General features: G+C 37.9%; 1 protein-coding gene across 2 annotated transcripts in view; it reads right to left on the reverse strand.

Moving 5' to 3' along the window:
* The window catches only part of alk (ALK receptor tyrosine kinase), a 489366-nt gene extending 463885 nt beyond the window's left edge, over nucleotides 1-25481 (reverse strand). Inside the window, exon 1 of one of the 2 annotated variants that reach the window (XM_080293835.1) lies at nucleotides 25404-25481. The gene's annotated coding sequence lies outside the window, so the exon portion shown is untranslated. The remainder of the gene's footprint in view (nucleotides 1-25403) is intronic. The other variant, XM_026152849.2, reaches the window with a different exon arrangement.

Below are 25481 nucleotides of genomic sequence, written 5' to 3' on the forward strand. Positions count from 1 at the left end.
GCTTGCTTGTGGCTCACTGGTGACATCAATGCTTAAAAGATGATGGATACATCTTCGTAGTCAAATTTATTGAGCAGTTACTGCTGGAATTTTTTTATGACATAGTTTAGTCTAAAATAAAAACTCTGAATGGTTATATCATGCCTCTGCAAACTGCAATATTACTGAGTGACAGCCGTTTCAGAGTAATATTTCTTCTTTTATCACGCTAAGTATTCCTCTCAACAGGCAAATCAATGAAGACCTTGCTGTATGCTGATCATCTTTTTTTTTTTGGGGGGGGGGGGGGGGGGGGAGGGGATTCTAATAATGTTCCCCGGGAAGTCCTTACGTGACAGTGGGATGCCATTTTATTGACAGCATGACCCAAATACTGCAATTATTGCACAAGTGTGAAATCGTAGGGAAGAGAGGCAGTGAGAGGCGATGAAAAAGAAACAATATTCAGTAATGTGAAGTCGGGTTGACACATTTGGAAAGTCTAGCAAATTAACAGCTGTGGCACCAGATCAGAGAATTTTTCAGATGAATCAAGCATTAGATAGACGATCACATTACCCAGTAGAACTGTGACATAGTTCAGGCTATAATCTATATGCTAATACTCTACAGCTTTTTTCGCTGCGGCCTTTATGGGTCAGTTAGAATGTTAGCAAAGGACAGCTCTAACATTTCTCACAGGGGTGAGTTCGCCAACCTTCATGCATTTAATATTGGTCTCCTTTACATTATTGACAATGCAGGCCGCTTTTCTGTGTTCCAAATCATCACTGCTGCAGTTTGATCTCCTCGCTGCACTTCCTTGAGCTCTGCCTAATAAATGTTAATGTAAGACCAAATGAATAGGTAGGCGGCTTTTTCTTTTTGCTCTGTCAAACTTTGTGTCGATAAGTAAAAGTTACGCTACTGCAGTGTCAAGGATGACACTATCGCACTGTCTCTTGAAAATGTAAATGTTTGAGACACTTTGAGCAAGAAGTAGGAAATCAAGCAGTATTAATGATTCATGGTTTACAAGTTAGCCTCTTCACTGAAATGCTTATCCAAAATGAGGATTTGTTTGGTGCACCAAGTACAGCCATAAATGAGGTCAACATAAGTGACTCGCATGCAAAAAGAAATGAATTGCTAGGCCGCTACAATTACTGCTACTACCACATAGGACTACTACAATTACAGTATTGTAGGATCCAAGGTCATAGTAAGTTTCCATACTCAGTATTAATTTAGTGTTCCCAGTCTGAGGAATATGTCAAAGACCATGCTATAACCACATCCCATTGGACCAATATGTGGGACCATAGAATTTTATGAGGTGTTATTTTATGTTAGGTTTTACTTTGCACATGATAGGTAGAAGAGATTACATGAAAATGCATACAGAATATAGAATAAACCAGAAATCAAATCACCCATGCTCCAATTACTGAGCCACCTGCGCTGTCGCTGTGGTGCTGCCAACAAAGCAAACACTATACTTATTTCCTAAAGGTGTAATACTTGGTTTACTGTTTTTGCATGACTATTTCCATCCTTGTCTTTTCTCCACCTGTGATGTCCTCTATTTTCTCTGTGCATATCACTATGGGTAGCTGGGTTTTAGCAGTGACTACATCCTTATAAATGACCAAGTCCCAATTCTCATAGACTGTGGAGTTGCAGGCAATAAGGCATGTGTGTCTCCAGTTCAAGGGACAAACAGATTTCTGCAAAATCCAGAAAAGAAAAAAAAAAATTACACAAAGGTTATAAATTGATTTTCATGTCACTGAGTGAAACAAATATTCGATCCACTACAACGCAGTCACAGCACAGTGTGGTGGTAGTTAACACTGTTGCCTCACAGCAACAAGGTCCTTATTTCGACTCCACCATTTGGCCAGTGTGGAGTTTGCACATTTTCCCTGTGTTTGTGTGGGTTCTCTGTGTTTGGACTTGCTCCTACAGTCCAAGACCTAAATGATGATTCCAAGTTGCCCATAGGTGTAAATGTGCAAATGTGAATGGTTGTCTGTCTCTCATAGGCCCTCTGACAGGCCCCAGGCCACCCACAACCCTGACAAGGATAAGTAGAAGAGAATGCATGGATGGATGGACAGCCCAGTCATAATTTTGGCTCTGACACACTAGCTGTAGGATCATAGCACACAGATTACAAGCAATCATACCTGTCCACTTAATCAATTTCTTCCATTCCAACCTGCCCACCACAGTAGCTAAGCTGTCAAAGGATGTCAGGGTCAAGACTATAGACCTGCACAAGGCAGGAAAAGGCTACAAGACCATAAAGCAAGGTAACACAATATGCTGTAGTGGGTTGAAATCTTACAGTGCTCACATGGCTCCCCTGCTCAAGCAGGAACATGTACAGGGCCATCCTTAGTTTGCCAGTGAACATCTAAAGGATTCAGAGAAGGCTTTGGAGAAAGTGCTGTGGTCAGATAAAACAAAAATCAAGCTCATTGCCATCAACTTGACCTCCTGGGTTTGGAGGAAGAGAAATGCTGAGTTTGACCCAAAGAACATCTCTACAGTCCAACACAGTGGTGGAAACATGTTTGGGGCAGTTTTTCTGCTAAGACTACAGGACGATGTCACTGCATTAAAGGGCCAATGGATGGAGCCATGTATCATATATGAGAATCTGCTTCCCTTGGCCAGAATACTGAAGATGGGTCATACATAGGTCTTCCAGCTCAGAGATTCCACAAAAGCAAAAAGTAGCTAAAGATGAAGCACATTAGGTTCATAGTGATCTAGCCAGTCTCCAGGCCTCAAGGCTATAGAAAGTTATTTATGAGCAAACTTACAAATTCAACAGGGGAAGTTTTTCTGGGGTGATTATCGTGCGGGTGATTTTAGCCATAAAAACTGGGTGGTGTTGCTCATATTCAGAAGTGATCATTTTATCAGGAACAGGAGTCAATCTGGACCCGCTTTGTGTGAACAACGGGAAGTAAATGACACAGCACAATCAGTAATAGTTTAAATAAAGTGCCATGTGGATCTTACATCACTCATGACATTATTTGCTTTACTCCATACAAGGTCTCTATAAATGCTTTCAAAGCTTGGTAATGCAAGCTTAGAGGTAACAAGATAAAATACAATGATGAGAGTATAATGAGTGGCAAGAAATGGCAGCCACTGCCAAGCTAATTCAAGCATGTCCTTAACCACACTTTCAGGTGTGAACAATTAGCAGTTAAGCCTATGTACCACCAGAACATTATTATTGCCACTGCAGGGTCAGTTGGGGGTGCAATGGGCCAAAAATAAACACCTAAGCATGTTACACTACTGAAGTGCAAAACGCACACTTCATGGAAAAGCAGATTTTCAGCACTATAAACACATGCAGACTTGAATGATCCCTGATTACTCAAGTTAACAGACGTTTACAAACTGTGAAGCCACCATTTACAGATGCCAGAAATTATTGGAAACAAACCCATAGTTACCCATGGGAGGGAGGAGTGAGCAGGGAGGGTGAATCCACAGTCTGGCACAGGTGTTGATGGCTCTAATTAGAATATGAATAGGAGCAGGTTCTTCCAGCATTGTTGGAAACCAGCTTTAAAAATAAAAAATAAAAAACCACCAACATTTTTTTTGGTTAGTAGATCCGTCTGTAAATCCTGCCCTTCTATGTAATGAGCTTAAATATTAGGAAAAAAAACTTCTTAAAACTACATACGTCATCAGTTTATATGATATTTTTATATGCAACTCATCTTTTGGGTTAAACTATAATAATTATTATTGTAGTTTTTATTATAGGAGCGAGAGCCCCGTTTCCACCACTTAAAAAAAAAAAAGAAAAAAAAAAAGTATCCAGTATCCATAACTCAAAATTTTGAGAAAAGTAGCTTGAAATTTCAAGTGAATGATGTCATTTCCTTGTTACCCAGAAGCTGAAGCCCTCAGCTACAAATGCTATAGCTAAGCTACCAGTATTACAGCCAGTCACGAATGCACAAATTGCTGATTATTTTCAGTGTCGCTGAAGTCACACTGTGCTACAGAAATGCCACTATAAGTTGGGTAACACCCTGTGCATCCACTGATTGATCGATGGATTGATTTGCTTTGTCTTTGCAATGCATGCCAGCAAAACAATGAAACTATTTGACAAATAACCATTAATATTAAGTTTTAAATGCTGATTTCAATAATAATAGTAATAATGATAATGATTAATTTGGTTGTTTTTTTGATTGGAGGCATCTTATTTATCTCCAGGACACCTTTGTGTAAAGCAATCAGTCAGTACTTTTCACAAATATGGTGCACATGGGTTTATTCTAATAAATTCTAATTTGTTCAAAGAATATGAAGTTTACTGATGCATGCTCAATCACCCAGGTAAGGAAATCCCCAAAAATAGATTCTGTTCATCTAGATGTGCCGTTTTCAGTGGAAGAAACCTTTCGTCACTCATTCAAATGGCTTCTTGAGTCTGACAAATTCACTTGGGTGGCACTTGTACGACTTCAACATCCAGCTACAGTGGTTGCCGTTTGAAACAACAAATATCAATTTTAGTTTTTTCTGTCTCCAGTAAGACCCCAACTCTCCAATTAGAATCCAACTTGCACAATAGTTCCCTTGATAGAATGAAAATGTGTGTTTCTTTGAAACCTCAGGCAAAGCAATGATAACAGTGACTCATTGGAAAAGTAGAAATGGTAATTTCCTCTGTTGCACTGAACTCGTTGACGTTGGTCCCCATCTAATTATCACCTAGGCTCCGGCACGTACAGATATACCTAATTTAATTTTTCAGTTTCTGTAATTGTGTCCTTTGTGTTTGCTCTTAGCGTCACTTATTTTCACAAAGCTTGCTATCTCTATGGCCATGGGAAAAATCAATGAAATATAACCAAAGATTAATTCTTATGTTATGTTCATTAGTTCCTTAGTCATTTTCAAATCGTTGCTGTGTTGCAACGCAATTGTTCCTAAGTGCAAGGTAATTATGGCAGGATATTAACATGACGATGACTCAAATTGGAAAAAGTTAAGTCTTTCCTTTATTAAAAATGAGCCAGGTTTAGTTTCATAAGAACACAACGAAGCATAAAGGCCATTTGCAGAGCTTCAGGGTGCTTATCTAGAGCGTTCATACTTTCATGCTAAAAGAAGTGTTTAAACTGTGACACGGACCAGCCAGTCACCCGTGGCTGGATTTGACGCGGTGTCAGTCCAAACTGTAAATTACACTAATAATAAAAGTATCAGGCAGCATGTCAGGGGAGCAACATATTCTGAATTAATCCTCTTTCCTTTCTGTGTCTCCAGAGTGCTATTTGTTATGTTTCCGCCTCCTTTAACAGGCCTCCACTTTCAGCCGTCACTCTCTCACTAAAAACAGAAACCGGGGAACCAAGTTGGACCAATCACAGCAGATAATGCGCTTAAATCAGCAAGTGGGTGTGAAAGCTGACCACTTGGGTTTCAGCTCCTCACTTCAAAGCTTCCAAATTTGCCCGACTCTCCTCATTAACTCTGAAGTATATACTACAAATACTGCTTTCAGTGGTTAATCAATCGCATAATGAAAGCCTTAATGCCTTCTTGTGCCTCTGGGCGGCCTGGTACTTGTTTGACGCGGGTGCCAGAGAAAAAAATAAATAAATAAAAGAAATGGGGGGGGCACCAAAACGTCAGCTTTGTAAAATGCATTTATGCTTTTCCCTTCACTCTGAAAGCAGATAATGGAGTGGCTTCACCAGAAATGTACTCTAGGTGTTGTCACAGTATTCTCATTTCCATCTGATACACATCATGGGGATATCACACATTATATTAGTTTTACGCCTCCAAGCCGGCAACAGCTGTGGCCAGAGGCATTATATTTTTTGTCTGTCCTCCCTCTCTGGCCCTTTCTTGTGAAACGTATCAGGAACACAACAGATCTGCCAAAAGACCACTTGAATTCAAGGATGACCCAGTTACAATTTGGTGGTCAAAGGTCACTGTAATCTCACAAAACACATTAAATGGTATATTTTGTAAAGTCTGACAAACAGACAAAAATTATCAGCTAATCTGTGACAAAATGATGTTCTGAAAAACAAGAAAACACAAAAGCTTCTGAGCTTTTTTCAAGTCCAGTACTCAAAAACATAACGGTGGGCTATGATTGTAGTTCATATTGGACTTTTCATGAAACCAGCAACACTACGGTTGCATTTTCACCTAAACTGTGGTGATTTATAGCTCTTCAGGGCTGTCATGTTGCACAAGTATGTGACAGCTATATTGAATAATTGGTGCTTCTAAATTAGCAATCATCATGGATGCAAGTCTGAATGGTTGTCTTTGTGTGTTAAAGACTGGCAACCTGTCTAGTCTGCAGAGCAAAAGTTGGGATAAGCTGCAGTCAAGCCACATGAAATGGATAAGCAGTTAAGTGGATGGATGGAAGTGGATATTGTGGTTTAACATGTTAAGTATGAACCTTTTAAGCCTATATGACCGAGGCCTTATTCACTTGACCCTACGTTGTCACCATTAGTTAACAAGTTAGCACCACACGATTATTAGTCAGGTGTCTTACTTAGTGCCTGCAAGATATAGGTCTTTGGCCTCAGGTCTTTGGATAAAAAGAAACATGTGGGACTTTTGAAATACAATAAATTATTAGTCCCAGTTATAATTCTCTTAATAAAATTTTTAAATTAAATAACACAGTTATTGCTGCTCAGTGAACAATAATGTTATTTAACCTGGTCCAGAAATTCTCAGCAGCTGCTGATGCAAAAGAAATGAAACATAAAAAGAAAAAAAAAAGCAGCTGCATTTATTTTAGTTGTGCCAGATCTCATTACGGTTGCATGTCTTCTGACATTGCTGGAAGGTTTGCATTTAACCATCAGGTTGATCCTGGTTTAACTTCCTACTTTTGGTTTTCAACCTGCAGCTGTTTTAATTTAGCCTTTCCAAAGAGAGGAGGAGAAAAAAAACAAACACACACACACACACACACACACACACACACACACACACACACACACACACACACACACACACACACACACACCTCTATAAACTAGAGAATGGTGCCTGCCAAGAACAGAACAGAGCCTTTCTCATGAGTTCTGTTGTCATGTGCAGGCTTGTGTGGGCTCACTGCGGCCAAGTATCCCAGAATGCATTTTGCAACTCTACAGGGATTTTGAACCAGAAACTATTAGATGCTTTGTCCTAGTGCTGTTTTTAGGTCACTTTTTTTAAATCAGTGCTATCACTATATAGCCAGCAGCTCATCCAAATGACAACTATTGGACATCTGGAATAAAACAATAAAAAAAAAACCCAAAAAAACAACTGAATAACGGTGTTACGACATACTAAGAAATATTATATGACATAAGCAATATTAGACTTGGACACAGACCATCAGTAATACATTTAACTCAATCAGTGCTGCTGTTTGTCCAAAACTTTAGGACGCAAAAATAAAGTTCTGAATTAAAGATATGTCCAAAATGGGGAAAAAAAAAAAAAAAAAAAAAAAAAAAAAAAAACACTATTAAAACATTGTTTATCATATTTTAAAGATCCTACAAGCATCAGACTTTATAATATATACACTTGTAATATTTTAACTGGGCTGATGTGTGATGATTTTATGTGTAATGTTGATGTTAATATGTGTTAAATGTATAAAGTGAGATATGCCACTGTTTAAAAGCTTCACTAAGAAATTATTATTTAAATCAAAACAAAATGGATCAAAATTATAAACTTACATTTCTCCTGTGTGAGATGTTAAAAGGCTGATTGTTATTCTAGCAATGCATTTGGCTCATTGACCTGCCACATCAGCCTTTCTTGGTCTGATTATAGTCTATGATCAAAAGAATCTTTCTGAAGTTATGTGCCATAAATATGAGGGCTTTTTCCATTCAGAAAATTCACAAAAAATAGGAGACTTCACAAAACTACTCACTTTACAGAACAGCACCAACTGGCTTTAACCAGAATAGAAAGAGAAGTGGGAGGCACTGGTGCACAACTGAGCAAGAGAACAGTTTGTGAAAGCAGTGCTTGAAGTCCTTAACTGGCATTAAATAGTACATATAAAAGCCACTTTGTGCTAGTTAAAAAAGCTATTTTAAAATAAATAAATAAAATAATAATTAAAAAAAAAAAGGTATAAAATCTTCAGTTTTCTGGAATTCTTCCAATAACACAGGATTTATTTCTTGAAACATAAATACTAATTGGCTACACAATAAGATTATAGAGAGCAGTTTAGAGATTATGAAACCCAAGAGGCCCTTCTTTAACTAGCAAAAGAGTTTCTTTGGCTGGTAACATTACTGGTTAACCACTGACATTATAGGTAACAGGATGTGAGATTGAAACATTGGTTGGTCAAAACAGTTGTCATACACCTTCATTAGAATGTCATTAAAAATCAGTATTTATAATGAAATATCCCATTAAACTTACTATTTTTTTAAACAACATTTTTATCATTATTTTTGTTTCAAGGCCTTTTCTAGGCACACCAAACATTTAAGCAGTTTCTGCCAATACTAACTTTTTAACATAAACAATCTTGATGGACGTCCCTTGAATTTGTGATGGTTTCATTACCACATTTTACACCTGAAAGGCGTTGCTGATTTATTGTTTTAGTTTTAAAATTTAAATAAACAAAATATGCATCAAATATATATTGTTTGCCTATATCTTCAGACCTGGGGCCCGTTCTTCGTACGTCGCTTACTACATCCAAGATCAAATGACACATCCAAGATCAAATCATCGCGCTAACCGTGAGCTCGCTAATCCGGTTCCCCGAACACACCTGCTGTTGACGATTACTACAGCTGGACGCAGGAATGTGACATCACTGGGTGTCGTAAAAGGGGCTTCGCATCGATAGTAGAAACATTGATCGGCAACCCGCTGATTGGTCGGCGAAAATGTCGAAGGGGCGTGCTCGGTATTTTCCGGCAGCAGAGCAAGAACTCATGAGTGAGGGATTTCAGGAGTTTCAGAGTTTAATTAAAACGCAAGAGAACACTGCAAAGGCTGCAAAAGCAAGGAGAGAGGGCTGGCAGAAAGTTGCTGACAAATCAAACTCATAGGTAATTTAATAATAATAATAATAATAATAATAATAATAATAATAATGGATTGGATTTATATAGCGCTTTCCAAGGCACCCAAAGCGCTTTACGATACCACTATTCATTCACTCCCACATTCACACACTGGTGGAGGCAGCTACGGTTGTAGCCAGGCTGCCATATCGCGCCATCGGCCCCTCTGGCCAACACCAGTAGGCGGTAGGGTAGATCTATCATATGACACTATATTGTCCAATATCATATGGCATTATATTATATTATAATATGTTATATTATATCCCCTTTCACATTAGAGCCACAACAGGACCCACAAGAACATGGGAACAAGTAAAAGTGGAATACAGGAGTATTCTACAGAATGGTAATATTTATCTCTTAGATTGCTTTGCGTCTCTTGGCAAGGTAATACTGGCCTGTAATACTCTGTTAGTTTGTTCATAACAGCAACCAAGAAAAGGGCAGAGGAAAAAAAAGACAGGTGGTGGTCCTGCACCCCCTCGTCAACAAGTTGGTTAAGTAAATAATATCCTCACGGGAATATCGATATCTCTCTATGAGCACACTGTCGCGCTGAGGTAAAGGATCCTGTCTGTCCCGCAATATACGCTGAATTCTGAGGACTCTCCTTATCAATCTTGCACCTTCCGCAATGGGTGGCTCGCGTATACGGACAGGACATGACTGCGACAGGCTTCCCAAATCCACCTTCACTTTTATAGCCGTGGTCTCTCATCTTGATTACACGAAGTAATTTACAATTACTACTCTGAAATATGAATTACATCTGTAATAATCACATACATGTAATAGAATGTTAATAGTTCATTTCCCTTTTTTAGGAAATGACCTGTATGTATCTGTGTGACATCAATAAAAGGATCAAGTGCTGCATTACCTTTAGTTACATTGATAATATTTATTTATGGTGAAACAGTGGAAAAATATCGCTGTTGCTTTCGTATAAATGAAGCGGACATACCTGCGTGGCCGCGATCTAATCCTGTTTACATAAAGTAAACCTGCTCCCGAGCAGGTTTACGCTTACGGCTCTGTTGCTATGACAGCAAGTCCCGGATGAGCTTCGGGGAACCGAACGATCCAGGATCACGCGAAATCGTCAACAATCTAATCTGGCTAACCTACTTAGCGAGGTACGAAGAACGGGCCCCAGACCTGCAAATTCAATATAATAGAAAAGCAATTGGCTCCGAGACCAATTGCTTGGATGAATGGATGGCTTGTTTCTTGCCACTTGTATAGACTTTTAGAATTGCTGGCAATGATTTAGTGCAATAGACACTGATTGTTTGAAACAGGACTCGGGACAGAAGAAGCACATTTAACATAAACACCAAAGGGTGCAAGGACTTTGGCTGGCATTTTATATCATATCATTTCAGACGTTCATATGCTCCCATACAAAATAAAATTAGGGTGAACTTTGCTTCCCACTGTGTTCTGTGGGTTTTTACCATGAATGAAGACAGCTGTAATATGTGGTTAAGTCAGTGATGTGCGGTGACTTTTACAGCACAGGATGCTACCCACCCCCATGCACACACAAAAGAAATACAAAACACTATTTCTCCACTATGTAGAAACTCAACATAAACATGATGAGAATAACACATACTATTTTGGACTGTCTGCCTGCACTTTGCATGGTGCACCTTTATGACCAAAATTAATTACCGTTAGTTGACAGTGACAAGTTAATTGGGGGGGGGGGGGTTTACAAAATATTTCTTTTGGAAAAGAATCAAGAAAACACGTCAGTACACATGCAACTGTATTTCAGGAAAAAAAAAAAAAAAAAATCTGTGTAAAGTATCAAAAGTAAAAATTCTGCAGAAGATGTTCCCCATAAGTGTTAAACAGGTAACATTGATATAATAGATAATATTACTGCAGCATATGTTAAAGTTTGAGCTCATTTGAAATACTTTACATTCTGTCTACCTTACAATATAAAGCTCCTTGAGGTGACTGTTGTTGTGATTTGGCGCTATATAAATAAAATTGAATTGAACTGTTTAATGTCCAGCATCATAGTCTATTTGTAGTGCCTGTCCTGTGAGGATCACATATCTCTGAAGCAAACAAACAAAAAAAGGTGTTAATGAGTTCCAAAACTTTAAAAATGTGTAGAAAATTTCCAGTCAACCAGTCAAAGATTTATTTTGATTAGTGCTAACTAACAGTTATCCGTGACCACATCTCCCTATCTAGGTTTTCTAGAATTAGTTGATAACTTAGTGCTTCCTCGTAGCAAACACAGCTACCTCTGGATGATATGATGACAGCAACCTGACTGGCCACTTGCAAAGATAAAGGATGCAAGTAGATTATAAACCATGACCAATCAGCAATAACTCCATATTGAGTATTCACTCTTAATGTTATGAAAAGTTCTCTTCCATTAAAAAGAATTTATTAAATCTATAAAAACTTGAGACTTCACCGAGCTTTCTAACGCCACCGAAGGAGCCTTCAGATGACTCTCATCGGGATTAGAAAAACTAAATGACTGAACTTCTTACAGTAAATGTGTAAGACCCCCAATTAGTATTCAAAGCAGAGTATTTATAGGGCAAGACAGCAACATTTCACTGATATGGTTTTATGATTTGCCACACTAACTGCTTAGAATAGCTGGAGATGAAGAAAATCAATGACACATTTGTGCCTTTAGAATAGATTTGCCTCTGAGACTTGTTTGTGTAGCTAAAACTCCAATCTGCTAACAAACTGGCACGATTACAATTCACTACAAAAATGACACACTGCCACATAGAGAGAAGCATGTTTCAAGGCATGTCTGGTTGGCAAAACAAAGGTTCTTGGCCAAAATGCCGCAAGTCATTTTGAATATCCGAGAAAACTGACACTGGATTAAGTCTTGTGGATATTTCACTTGCTAACTAGAAGCAGTGTGACTTAAGGTATAAACTGTAATAAAAGCAATGAACAGCAAGACTGTGCGCTCGTCTTTATGAGAACTCTTTGTTTTACTGTTTGTCTTTTTTTATGTGCGGCAGCTAGGGGATTCCCTATTGTTATAGCTACAGTTGCCTAATTTGTTAGCATTAACGACTGTCATTTAAAATGTAAATTGGGATCACAGGAAGGCTACGCCGCTGTAGTGAATGAATTAAAGATGAGTTTGCATGTTAAAGACGAGTCAGTGCTTCAAAAGAATGCAGCGTGGAAGGCTGTGATATTCTATTACTATGACATTTGTTTCATTGCATTTTCATGGAAATGACTTTTCTGTCGTTTTTCACTTGATAGCAAAATAGCAAGAAATACTGAGCTTCTTGCCAACGGAGGAAATATTTTGGCACAGAATCAAAAGGTGCCATCTGCCTGAGAGCCTTGTGTCAGCAGTTTAGCTATATCACACTATCTACTGCATCTCTCTGATCAAGACATGGCTGCACCTCAAATGTTCTCCCAGAGTGATGGCTGGGACAGAAACAGTGGGCGGAGAAAGATGCAATCTCAGTTTAGCGAGGGCTTTGATGTGAGCCAAGGCGTATGCCGATTACATCGGACCGTCCCTTTGTGGTTGGAATGGTTTAGTGCCATTGGGGATACACCCTGCAGAAACCAGCTGCTGAAGAAAAATATGCATATTTTGTAGGACAATAGGGCTAGACATATTTCTGCCCATGTATTTGATGGCATGTTTGTGGAAGTGGGAGTCAATATTCTGAATACACAGTATAAATCACGTACCTTCTCTGTAACTGATGACGCTCTAGGCCGTCTGCCATTTCACTGCCTGTATTATTACTGTGAGTGGGCATAATGAGAAATTTGCATACGAACAAACAAAAGATAATTATTTATATCTATATAGTCGGTTTGGTAAGTCTGAGAAAAATGTGTCATATGGGTCTGCAATGAGCAAATACATCACCACATATTAGTGACATTGAACATGTTAATTCCTTTGTGTAAAACGACAGATTTCCTTCAGCTGGATCCTTTAATTGAAGCATCATTCAGCTGGCATTCATTAGAGATTAACCAACCAAGTGTTTGGTCTCTGATCCTTGAAAGGAATACACATGCAAGATCCAGAAGTGTTTGGATTTACAAGGATCTGTACACAGCAGGAACTAGAATGCATTTTTTTTAATGTATAAAAGTCATCATTAAATTAGTGTTTAAGCTAACCTATTTGGGTAATAAAGAAAGGGTAGTCTTAGAGGTACTGACGCATTGAGATTGCTTCAGATTAACTTCAGCATCCCAGTAACACCATCTCCTATCATGAAGCATCTGTAGTTTGTATACTAGATCAAGACTTGCTAAATAAAGAACAAGAATCCAATCAGCATAAAGAATAGTAGCAACGTCAGAACCTCCTCATCTCAGAGATTGAGTAGTGCCTCGAAACCACTTCTCAGGAGGGGAAAACACTCCCAGGCTGGCCTCACATATACCAGCATTTCACAGTGGATGATGGAAAAAACTAAAGTGCTGAGAATGATGACTGATAAATCCCAGCAAGCAATTATTGATAAGAGCAGAAGGGTGAATGATACACAGTGGGTTGACCCCACAGTGAAACATGGTAGTAGGAATACCTCAAGTGGTGTCCAAGCAATGTAAATTTTGTCACTCACTGGAGGGCAAACACAAGGTTCCCTGCAAGTATCCATGTGCCTGCACAATTTCCAAAAACAGTGCAGCAACTACTCATGCTTCCTACAAACAGACTTAACACAGGCTAGAAGGAAGTATAATAAGACTACGTAATTGGCCTTGATGTCTGCAGCTGTCCATGTCTATATAATTTTGGGCTTAAAGATTTTTTTTCATATTTTTCGACGGTTCACTTTTTTACTCTAAGCTGATATTTGCATTCGTTATGAAACATTTTGAATTGGATTTATAATTCATCTAAAACAAGTACCTACACCATCTTCACTTCTGTTTGTTATATTAAATATTTCCTGTCACCTTGTCACAATACCCTTGCACACTGACAGAAATGAGATGGCCTGAGAAGAAAACTATGTTACAGGCACACTTCATATTTACCACCAACAGTGACAGCACCGCCTGGGGAAACATTTGTCCCCGTTAAATACAGTTAGTCGTCTAGAAAAGCAACATAGAGCATGTTATTACATTTTCCTTCAGAGCCAACACACGACACTGACAAAGACTACAGTTTTTCCCCCCCACACGTAACGGCCGACTCAAGTGAACATAAATTATGCTTTGAATGAGTAAGTTGCTGCTGTGTTCTCCAGCTTTTACCACCCCAACCAAGTCAATTACTGCACCAACGACGGGTGTTTGTGTGTGCGCGAGCATCCGGTGTGTGTGTCGAGGGGTGGTTTTGTGCAGAATTCCCAGGGGGGAACCTTAAATCATTGCGGTTAATCCTGTCAGAGGCATTTGGGATAAGCACATTATATTTCATTTCACTATGTGAAAAGAGATGCCACACTGCCTTCACATCTTCATATCTGCTTCAGCTCATGTTCAATTCAACTTTATTAATCCCCATGGAGGAAATTGATTTAAAGGCAAGAAGAGTGCCTCAGACAACAAGATAAGGACATAAAAAACTGAGTCATGGTGGGAGAGTGGGTAGGAGAGAGTGCAGCATGTGCATTTTACAAAACTTTGTATCTTCATTAAGAGGGCTATTTTCAAGGATGCAAAAATGCTTTCTGGCATAAACAAAGGTTCATTTCAGTTACATCTAGACAGAGATATAGAATGTGCATGTGTGTTCTATTGAATTACTAGAATATGGTGAATTCAGTGTGTTGATGGGGTGGAGGATTTAAAGAAAAAAAAAAAAAAAAAAAAAAAACACCCCACCCCACACGTTAAACAACAGATTTGTTTCACTTCAAGTTGTGTTTTCTGCCTTTTGCTTTCTTTCCCAGTCCTGAAATCATAGCTCTTAATAGAAGCTCTTGTCTCCTACTTTCTTCACCACTTTTCACTCTTGTGTAAACTAGGAAGAAGGAAAAAAAAAAAAAAAAATGACACTACGTGTTAGAGAGCATTATTGTGGGAGTGAAGTGTGCCCTCGATAAGTACTCCTTTAGATAACGTAGTGTCCAAAATAAAATTAAGTGTACAGAGAGAAAATCAAGGTTTATGTATTATTACTGTACTTAAACATTCTGACTGCAGATAATTAACTTTTGAACTTTGACAAAAAAAAAAAGAAAAAAAAAAAAAAAAGGAAATTGTAGCCCACTTGCTAAATTGTTTGTAATTTGTTGCTTAAGAGTGTATTGTGCAATTTTTAATTTTGTTTATTTATTCATCTACTTTTTTTGGGGGGGGGGGGGAAGGGGGGGTCAAACTGATGATCTAGAAGGAGAATAAAACAGGAAAGCATTTTCTGTGTTGGGTATATGAAAACTTTAATTTAATTTATTTTGTTTTATTTTTGAACAACTTTATTATAGAGAGATGTTTTGAGATAAAAAGGACAAACAAGAAATCAAAAACAAATGAATTCATATGAGTCGGCGCACTGGAGAAGTCAGCATAACATTTTAACCCTTAAAAACTATTTTTTCTGTTCAGGAGTGTGTGATTTGCCACCTTAATCTAAAAATATTACTGCGTTTTGTTATTTTTTTTCCTCCTTTTAAAAAAAAAAAAAAAAAAAAGGTCATTGATAACAATAACAATGAAGCTTGTGCATAAATAAGTTCTGTAAGGAAGATCAGTAGTCACACATCTGTCTGCTTCTCAGGTGTTAATCTAAGTGATGTTAATCTAAACTTTACATCACATCCAATTTCTCACGCTGTCAAGCTCGCTGTGACTTCATTGGTCTCATCCAATCATCTTTCTGCACAATTTTTTCAGGCAAATCAGCCTACACTCCCCGTACTGTAAAATCTCAAGCTCATATGTCATTCATCCTTACAGATGCCTTTGTGCAACCCACTGCCTTCCCATCTCAACCGCTCCCCTTTTTACTCATGTTCCATTCATCTCCACCATCAGCACCTAGACTCCCGGGGGGGGGGGGGGGGGGGCTGCCCTAATCGTTATCACTACTGGGATTCTTTTCAGCTGTGATGGCCCACTGCAGTCTAATCGCCAAGTACCTCAATTGAATTCTGCATATCAATGAATCATGTTCAATTCCTTTTAATGATCGCTCCTTTATAGGCTTGGAGAAACTTTTGCACAAACCAACAGTTTTAATTTAAGACAGTAATGGCATAAACCTTAGTGGTCTAATACATTTGACAAGCACTGTAAACATAATTTTTCACCACTTTGGGAGTTCAATGACCTAAATCTATTCATTTCTGCTCCCTAAGGGTGAAAGAAAAATTTAAAAAATTAAAAAAAAAAAAAAAAACCAAAAAAAAAACCAAAAACATACAAAACTTTATCTGAAAACACTGGCAAACAACCAGATTCTTCTGCACATCACTATAAGAAATGTGGATTTACTTTCACAAAGAGCCAAATCTGGCCTTGATATATTTTGCTTGTTGACTGTAGTCATAACACACAAACATGAGCCCATATTTTTGGTTATTTAAATAAAGCAAGCTTTGATTTTCTTTTTCAAAGAAAAAGAGACAGTTTAGACGTATTGAAGGAATTATATTCTTTATTCATTTGAAAATTAATATTTCCTGTAACAAAGCTACCAAATTTACACACTTGAAGCTTATCTGGAAGATTTCTCAGATTTTGTTGTTGTTTTTTTTCCTGTTCAGTGTCTTTCATCACTTTACTTTTGCCCCAGTCTAAATAATTGAATTTTTAGTTTAAATGGTACTACAATGGTCTCCTCAAGCTATTCAGTCCTTAGTTTTCTATTCTTTAAAATTCATTCATTAAAATTCATTCACTGTGACTCTGCTTTAAATGTCTCCTCCTCCCTATATCTATTTCAGCCATGCTGTATTAAACTCTTCAAGTCAACATTAAAACATTATGCTTACGCAGTGAATTTAAATGTGATGCCAAGGGCTCCTTTACAAGGATCCATATTTGGTGAGCTAGGAATGACTTACCCATCTTATTATTCCCCAAGTCCAGTGCATTATAGAACAGACAACTAAAGACACCGGCCCTCATTCATATACAGTGTGCAAATGTGCAGATTTGTGCTTAAACTGTGTGCGTATATTGCACAGCAAGAACTATTTAAAAGAAACAGAAAAAAATAAAAATAAAAAAAATAAATAAAAACACAAAACAAAAAGGGGGGGGGGGGGGGGCACACAGTTGTGCTACCGTCAATCCCACTTTTCTGATAAGCATTTGGAATCTTTGGATATCAGTGCCTTGATGCCTCATGTAAACAAATAAAACAGTGAAAAACACACTTTTTGGGGGGGGGAACCCCACCCCGAAACAAAAACCAGACAAACTTGTTAGCATCAACTGTTACGTTTTACAGCTTCATTCAAAAGCAGGCCCAATGCTGACACAAAGCAATGCCAGCTGGCAGGTGGAAAACTGAAGCAATTACTTTAATGGGACTTATGAAAGAATGCTGAAAGCAGGATAAATCCAAGCCAAGTTCAACAGCCAGTTAAACAAGCAAACAAGGTAAATATAAAACGGGAATTAAAAACAAAAAACAAAACGAACAAAGATTTAGTGAAGACACACAAACTAAATACATATCAGGAAAAGAACAAAGAACAGATCCAGAAAAACAAAACACATGAGTACCTGACCTTCAAAATAAAACAGGAAGTAACCTAACTTGTCTGTGGTGGAAAACAATGTAACAGAAAGATATTTTCTACATTTCCGTGTTTTCTATTTCTACTGTAATTTTTGATAAAACAGGTTTGTGGATTCACTCGAAATTCTCCACTGGTCGTCCTTTTTTTTTTTTTCTCTCTCCATCTTTTTGACTTGCTTCTGACTTTCTTTATTCACCGTCAAATGTCAAAAAACAAGAAACCCTTACTGCCGCCATAGGAGGGCAAGTAGCAGCCAGCTGCTGCTTTGATTTAATCACATTGATCAATTGATCATAACCAAGTGTGAGAACTTCTATAAAAGCAGAGGTTTTGGTAGTTTGCTAATCTGAAGCATTCAGGTGCATGTTAACACAATGCCAAGGAGGGAAGACTTATTATAGAGCTGCAATGGTTAGTGCAGCTTGGTAAGGTTTAGAAGACCATTTCCAAAACAACTTTAAGTCCATCATTCTGCATTGAAAATGATTATTCATAAGTGGAAAACATTCAAGACAATGCCAGTCTTCCTAGGAGTAGATGTCCCAGCAAATCCATCCCAAGGTCAGACCTTTCAATGCTCAGAAATTGAAAAGAAAAATTCAAGAGCTACACTTGAGACTCTGTGGGCCTCAGTTAGCATGTTAAATGTGAATGTTCATGACAGAAAATTAGAAAGAGTCTGAAAAAGTATGGCTTGTGTGGAATGGTTGTGAGGAGAAAGTCTATTCTCTATAAAAAGAACATGTCAGTGCAACTTGAGTTAGAAAAGTTGTATCTGCAAAAAGAACAAGAGTTGAGGGATAATGTGCTTTGGCTAGACAAGACCAAAGTTAGATGTTTTGCATTAATGCACAACAGGTTTGGTGAACCTCTGCCACTAGGTTGACCAAGAATTCCTTTGCATACCAAAATCTAGAGTCAAATGCGAGGAAACACAAAAAAAAAAAAAAAGCATGAAAAAGCAAGCTGGGTCATAAAATAGGACAATGATTTCAAGCACATCAGTACATCTACATTTACAGGGAGCAGGGAGAGAAAAAAAAAGGGGGGGGGGGGATTCAAGGTGCTGCAATGGCCTAGTTCAAATCTGACTGAAATACTGTGGTAGTACATTCAGAGAGCTGTGCATAAACAAATGCCCATGAGCATCAATAAATTAAGGCAACACTGTAAATAAAAGTCAGAGACATAAGAATTTATTCAAGGTATTGCTGCAAAATCTTGTTCTACAAGTGGTTGAATTGTGGGGTAAACTTTCTTTTTTCCTCTCACATTCACTTGTTTTCAGTAAATAGATAAAGATGAGGTACAATATATAATGTGTTATTGTTCATCTGAGGTTGTATTTACCCACTTTTAACACCTGGCAAGCATAAGGGGATTTTTTTTTTGGTGTGTAAAAACCTAAAGTAGGTGTGCTTTCTTTGACACATGCGAGTACAGAGTGTCACAGTTTTTCCTTGCAGCAATGAATCGCTAACATTTCACTTGCAGTCAGTCCCTGTGTTACTTCCAAATAAAACTGCCTGAACCTTTGGCCTCTTTCAGCTCTGTCAGGTTGTCTGATTTCTTGTTTTGTCAGACTCCAGTGCAACAATATTGCAATGTCTCCAAATATCAGCAGTTCCTTTGTTGAGTACACTAAAAGAAAGGGTGGATAAAGCAAAAGCCAAATTGCAGTAAAAGTATACGGTTTGTCTTTTTTTTTTTTTTAAGCTGAAAATCCTTGTTTGCAAGCAGAAGCATATCAAATATACAATGTGACACGATGAAGCACTTTCTGATTTATTAACTGGCTTTAATGACAGCTTACTGGCACATGACCCGTGTCGGAGTCCTCGGTGTGACGCACCAGTGGCTGTGTGGTTTTTAGCCTCAGTCCTGTGGAGATCTCCGACCTATCTGCTCCCTCTGGATAGCTGCTGTCTGTTCTTTTATGTGACTTCATCAGTCTTTGGTGTTAAGCTCAAAGCTGTGTCCACTTTCACAATGAGGAAAGGTCTTTGTCTGGGATGATGTTTATCATCATCATGGTAGGCAATTATTCACACAGACATGTGCTTCTGAATACGCTCAGAGCAAGACCGACCCATGGCACTGTATCGGGGATTAAAAGGCCTGACCCACTGCTGCACTGACTGTCACCACCTGGAGACACAAATTTGCTACCTGAAGTCTACTTCAGGTCTTAGAAATCAGAAATGCACTGGCTCAATGCAGCAACTGTAAAAGCATTTTACTGTTTGTCACTGGGGCAGATATAAAAGCAGCAGCTGTGTCCCATTTCAGGAAGCTCCTCATTAGAAGGACTGAAAGCTTGTAGACTGAACCCTCACAGAGATCATCAATCAGATCATTTAGATTGATGACGGCAGCTCTAAGGGCTTTTCTGTCAGCAGCTACAGTTGTTTGCCGGGGAAAATGTGTCCTGCGTTTACTGTGAAGCCCACCAGTGATTTCTTTTTTCTTAAGAACTTTCCAAACTGCCTTACTTGACATTTTAATTTCCTGTGGTCTTTAATTACTCTTATCCCCTCCTCTAACAGATTAGCATTTTATGTCATGGTCATATTCCCTTTATTCAAATTTGTTTCCTATGGCTCTGGTTCCAATCAAATTAACTAAAAATGAAGACTAAACAGCTAGTGCACTTTTAGAGAAGTTACTTCCATCATTCAGTAGTTGTGCATAAAATCATCATTAATTTCAAGATAAGATCTTTTATTTAAAATACAAAGGCATTATGTCAATAGAAAGACCAAATATTACTCTATACTTAAGATATTTTTGAGGCATTAACCCCAGGTACTGAAAGCTGTCACCATAGTGGAACAAGTAATGTATCACTAATTATACTCTGCTCTGAATTTGGGAACATACAGTGTGAATACAGTACTAGAGCCTGCTTTTGTGAAAATGGAGGCAGTGACTGCACCTGTCGCTGACTGTTGCGACAGACGATGAGGAGGATTCTCCTGCTGTGCCTGGCCCTGCAGTTTTGTTTGGGAGGATTTGACTGCGTCATGCATATTCAAGATCACCTGTTTGCATTGCAGTGATAAACATTCACACAAGTGAGATGATCTATTATTCTTTCATGCCACATTAAAGAGCAAAATGTAACGTTAAAAGCAGCTATCATCTAAGCGACAGTTTTTCTTTGGAGCACCGTGAAAGTGGAGTTTTTTCTGCTCTGCCAGGATTTTACCACAGCTGCCCTCGGCCTTCAGTTGTCTTCAGGAACTGAAAAGCATTCACTTCACAATTGAAGCATATTTCATTTCTTTGCCCTGAACTCTAAGGTTGCTTTTGCAGAATGTTTTTGGTTATTTTCAATGTGAAGGGCTGTCCAATCAGTTTTGCAGCAGTTAGCTGAACCTGAGCAAAAGTACAGTCCCGCATGTTTGAATTCATCCTGCTACATTCATTCTCCTGTTTATCGTCAATAAACAGTAGTGGTCCAATTCCACTGCCAGCCATTCATAATGTTGCTTCCACCATATTTCACCAAATTTAACAGATGATGCGGTATGCCCCCGATCACAAGCTGTTCCCTTCCTTTCTCCATACACAACACAGCATTGTGTTAGGTGTAAAAATTCTGTGGACCCAAATGCACTGAATAAAGCAAGCTTTTTCTTAATTGCCGATTTAAAACTCCAAAGGTAAAATTCCAAGATAACAATTTACTTTGTCCTGTGATTATGTCTCTGAATAACGATTAGCTAATTTTGTGCTGAAACTATGTTAAGAGTTTCATCAAAAGCCCCTTTTTATGTTTAAAAGAAATGCATCCGGATCTGAGCCTAAAACAAAAAACCACCACGCATTGAAATAATCAATAGCTTGCACACTGCAGTTTTCTCCACTGTAATACATCGTGGCAGAGTTATTATAGTTTTGTATTTTCTAATTTGTTTATTTTTATTTCACTTTGACTTTTTGATTTTTAAATTACTTTGTTTCCTGGGTGGATTTACTTGTTTCAGTTTAATTTTTATTGTTTAAAAATGTTTAGTTGAAGTTTTTATAAGGTAGTTTTAGTCTTAAATTATTTTGGTCTGGAGGGCATATGTCAGAGGCAAGATTTAGGAAACTCAATACAGATATTACAACAAAAGCAAAGCAGTTAACATACAGTCTCAAAGATTCCAGAGTTTAAAAAAAAAAATACCTTCACCAAATACTTCACAAGCTCTAATCGCATTTTTACCCAACTAACAATTACTAAAACATATTAAACATACTAAAGTACTGCTGTGCACTATAGCTTCACTAAATTTGTGATAAATTAAACAGCACCTTTATTAAAAAAGGTATCACAATTACAACTAATTTCTGAGATTTGAAATGTCTTTATAAGCAGGACTTGGGGATTAGCTGATCCATCAGGAAGTGTGCATGCACACACACACACACACACACACACACAATCACAATACCAAACAAAGACTGCCATTCTTCCCCCAGTTCTTTTGTATTCACACAATGGCATGACATCATTGCAACAACAAATAGTCCTCCTCAGGAAATGTCATTTGTAAATTGAGTTATAAACAATATACAGTGCATGTTGGGACAATATGTCCACATCTGTTGCTACAAGACGTAGTGACATTTGCTTGAGTATTGAGCAACAGTAATTTGTATATTTTGCTACACGTCTCCATTGTGTGTGATATCTATATTGTGTGATATTTATGCAGTTATTGACACACTTACATAGGTGCTGTCAGTTTATGAAATCTCTTGCCTACCTTAAAAGCTAATTTCTCCAGACAGAGAGAAATATTCTTTATTGTATCTATAAAATGATGAGCAACAGTAACCCCGGGTTTATATTGTGTAGGCCCTCCTCATTCTGACAAAACAGCTCAGTGGATGGGCACAGGGGGTGTCTAGTGGCGTTTGGCACCAGGGCATAGCAGCAGATTGCTTGGGTCATGTGGATGCAGGGTGAAGCCTCCATAGACTACATGATGATCTTAGAAATGGAAAAAAATAGCATGCTGCTTCAAGCACAGTTTGACATTTTAACAGTTTAACATTTATGTTTGTACTTTTTATGCCATGACTGGTAGTATTAAATTACTTGCCAAGTGGTAAGGGTTAGGCTAAGCTCAGCTTTACGCAGTGTTAAAAGGTGTATAATGATGCATTAAAGTAAAAAGAAAATTGTGTTGACATGAGTGAAATCACTTAAAGAAATTGTGTTACTTGTGCCTTTTCAAGATCCATCAGTCTATAAAATTACACTTTTATGGACTGGTTTTGAAATGTCGTCATCTTTTAATATCCTTTTTGCTGGTCTTGTATTTTTGTTATAATAGTGTTTTTACTTTTATTATTCATTAATGATATTGACAGTTTGTGGTTTGTGTTTTTGTGCTATGTTTTCTTATATTGTTTATCATGAAACCCCTGGTCAGCAAATTACAGTGAGGTTCAAACAATCAAATTGCCAAACCCAATGTTTTCCAGCCAAGCATTACACTTTAACAATACAATTAGTGTTAGCATAAGCCCGTTGAAAAATAAATTCTTATATTTGTAACTTATATTTTGATATTGCACAGTGGAGGTTATGACCTCTAATGCGCCATGTGCATTTAGTATTCAAGTATAAGCTTTTACAAAACTGTTTAAAGCCCTGCTTTAGAGTTTGGAGGAGAACGTTTTATCTTTCATGTCATGTTTAATGCACCAAACTCAGTTCCAGTCATGCATTTATTGAATCATTACTTTTATCATTTCTGATATGAAATGAAGCTCAGTAGAAATGCTTCTTTCCTAAATCTACACAGTATGCCTCACAGTCATTGTCAGTTCAGGTTTTGTCTCCTGACACAGCTGTCAACATCACCCGGTCCTGAGAGGCTTGTTCATGTTTTAAAAATACTGACAAAACCTTTACACATTCCACTTCCAGTAGGATTTCCCCTCTTCAAAGTCATATTTTGTTCCAAATCATGAATGCAGAGCAGTGGATGTGGTTCCCCACCCTGCTTAACCTCGCTGGGAGCTGATCTCCATATCAGCTCCTTCATGTTCTGCTTGCTGTTGTGATCCAGAAGTTTTCAGGCTGTAAAGGAGGGATGAGCAGTGAGAGGCTTATTCCCCATTCCTGTTGCTCTACATGGGGGCCTGTCAAACTTAGTTTACAGGCTTGGCAATGAGGTTTAGCCTAAAGCCAATAAAGCATCTACAAAACCTTCATGAATTTATAATTTGCCTCCCGACTCCCAGTGCTTAAACCCATCACCTTGTTTGGTTAAATGAGAACTTCTTCTGTTGTCCAGTGGAGTTTTGTTTAATAGTTTCACTTGTCAAGTGTTGCACAGAGGCCTCTTCTTAAATTAAACATGGATGTGCTGAGCTGTTCACTGCTGGGTAAATATGAGTGACCTTAAGGTTGATGCCATTTTGTTGAAGTGCACTTTAAAATGTAGCAGACTGTTTTTCTCTTCTATAAATACCAATGTGGCTTCACACGCCTCTCCTTGTTCGCATCCACCATCATACATCTCAAAATAATGAAGCTATAATTAAATTAGTGGATGAATCGACTAATTATCTCACTCAATATGTGAATATTATGTTGGACCTGATGTTAAATTGAACCATTGAACGCAAACTATATGTTCCCTAAAAAAAACAAAAAACAAAAAAAAAAACAACAACACACACACACACACACACACACACACACACACACACGTTTTAAAAGAATTTCATATATATCAGTATCAAGTTAACTTTACGCTAAAGGTGGTGTTAATGAAGGATTTTACACCTGAATTAAGTTCATTTCTTGATTTATTGACTGGCATTGAACTGAAAAGTAATCAGCATCTAGTAATCAACAAATTTTCCACAGGGACCAGGGAATTATCCTTGTTTTTGGTGATTGAATGCCTAATATTCTTAGGGTTTGTGCCGCTGGCTGGAGAACAAAAGCAAACAAAAATCTATAGATTACCTGAGGGTGTCTGATTTTAAAAGATCTTTTGATTTTGAAGCTCCAAGATGCATCAAATAAACAAGAAAAAAAAAAATTCTAATCATGAACCTAAAAACATAATTTAGAAGTACACAGCATGCCTTGAAAGTAACGCCTGTTCCCATATCTTCTCAATACATACACAAATAGAAATGATAAATTAAACAAGAAACAGGGAAAAAGAATACAGCAAATGCTTCTACAGTAGCCCCAAGAAAGATACAGACAACCGAGGAAATCACTCTGCATTTGCTTCTGCTGTATCCTAGAGCTTAAATACTGCTGCCTTCTGTAAATCTGTCTGATGGGACAAAAAATCCCTTCTTTAGACTGTCTTTTACCATATGGACTTAATCATGTTTTCAGTGAAGCACCAGTTACCCTGCTTCAAAAATCCAGCTCAATACCCATAAAAAAAAAAAAATTGCTGCCATTTAAGTTTTTATATATACACTTTGCTTCATAAATGCTAACACTGAGGCTTCACAACAAGAGTTCACAAACCTCTTAGTAACATCACTGCACCTATCCAACACATGCAGTCTGTACATGCGAAAAATGTTTGTGTCATGGTCTCACCTGTATTCCAGGTGCTGGCCTGAATTCTGTCTGCCTCTCCTTCTACGGTTTGCTCTGTCTCTCCTCTGTTTGTGTGAA

Source organism: Astatotilapia calliptera, chromosome 19, assembly GCF_964374335.1.
Source record: "Astatotilapia calliptera chromosome 19, fAstCal68.1, whole genome shotgun sequence".
NCBI lineage: Eukaryota > Metazoa > Chordata > Actinopteri > Cichliformes > Cichlidae > Astatotilapia > Astatotilapia calliptera.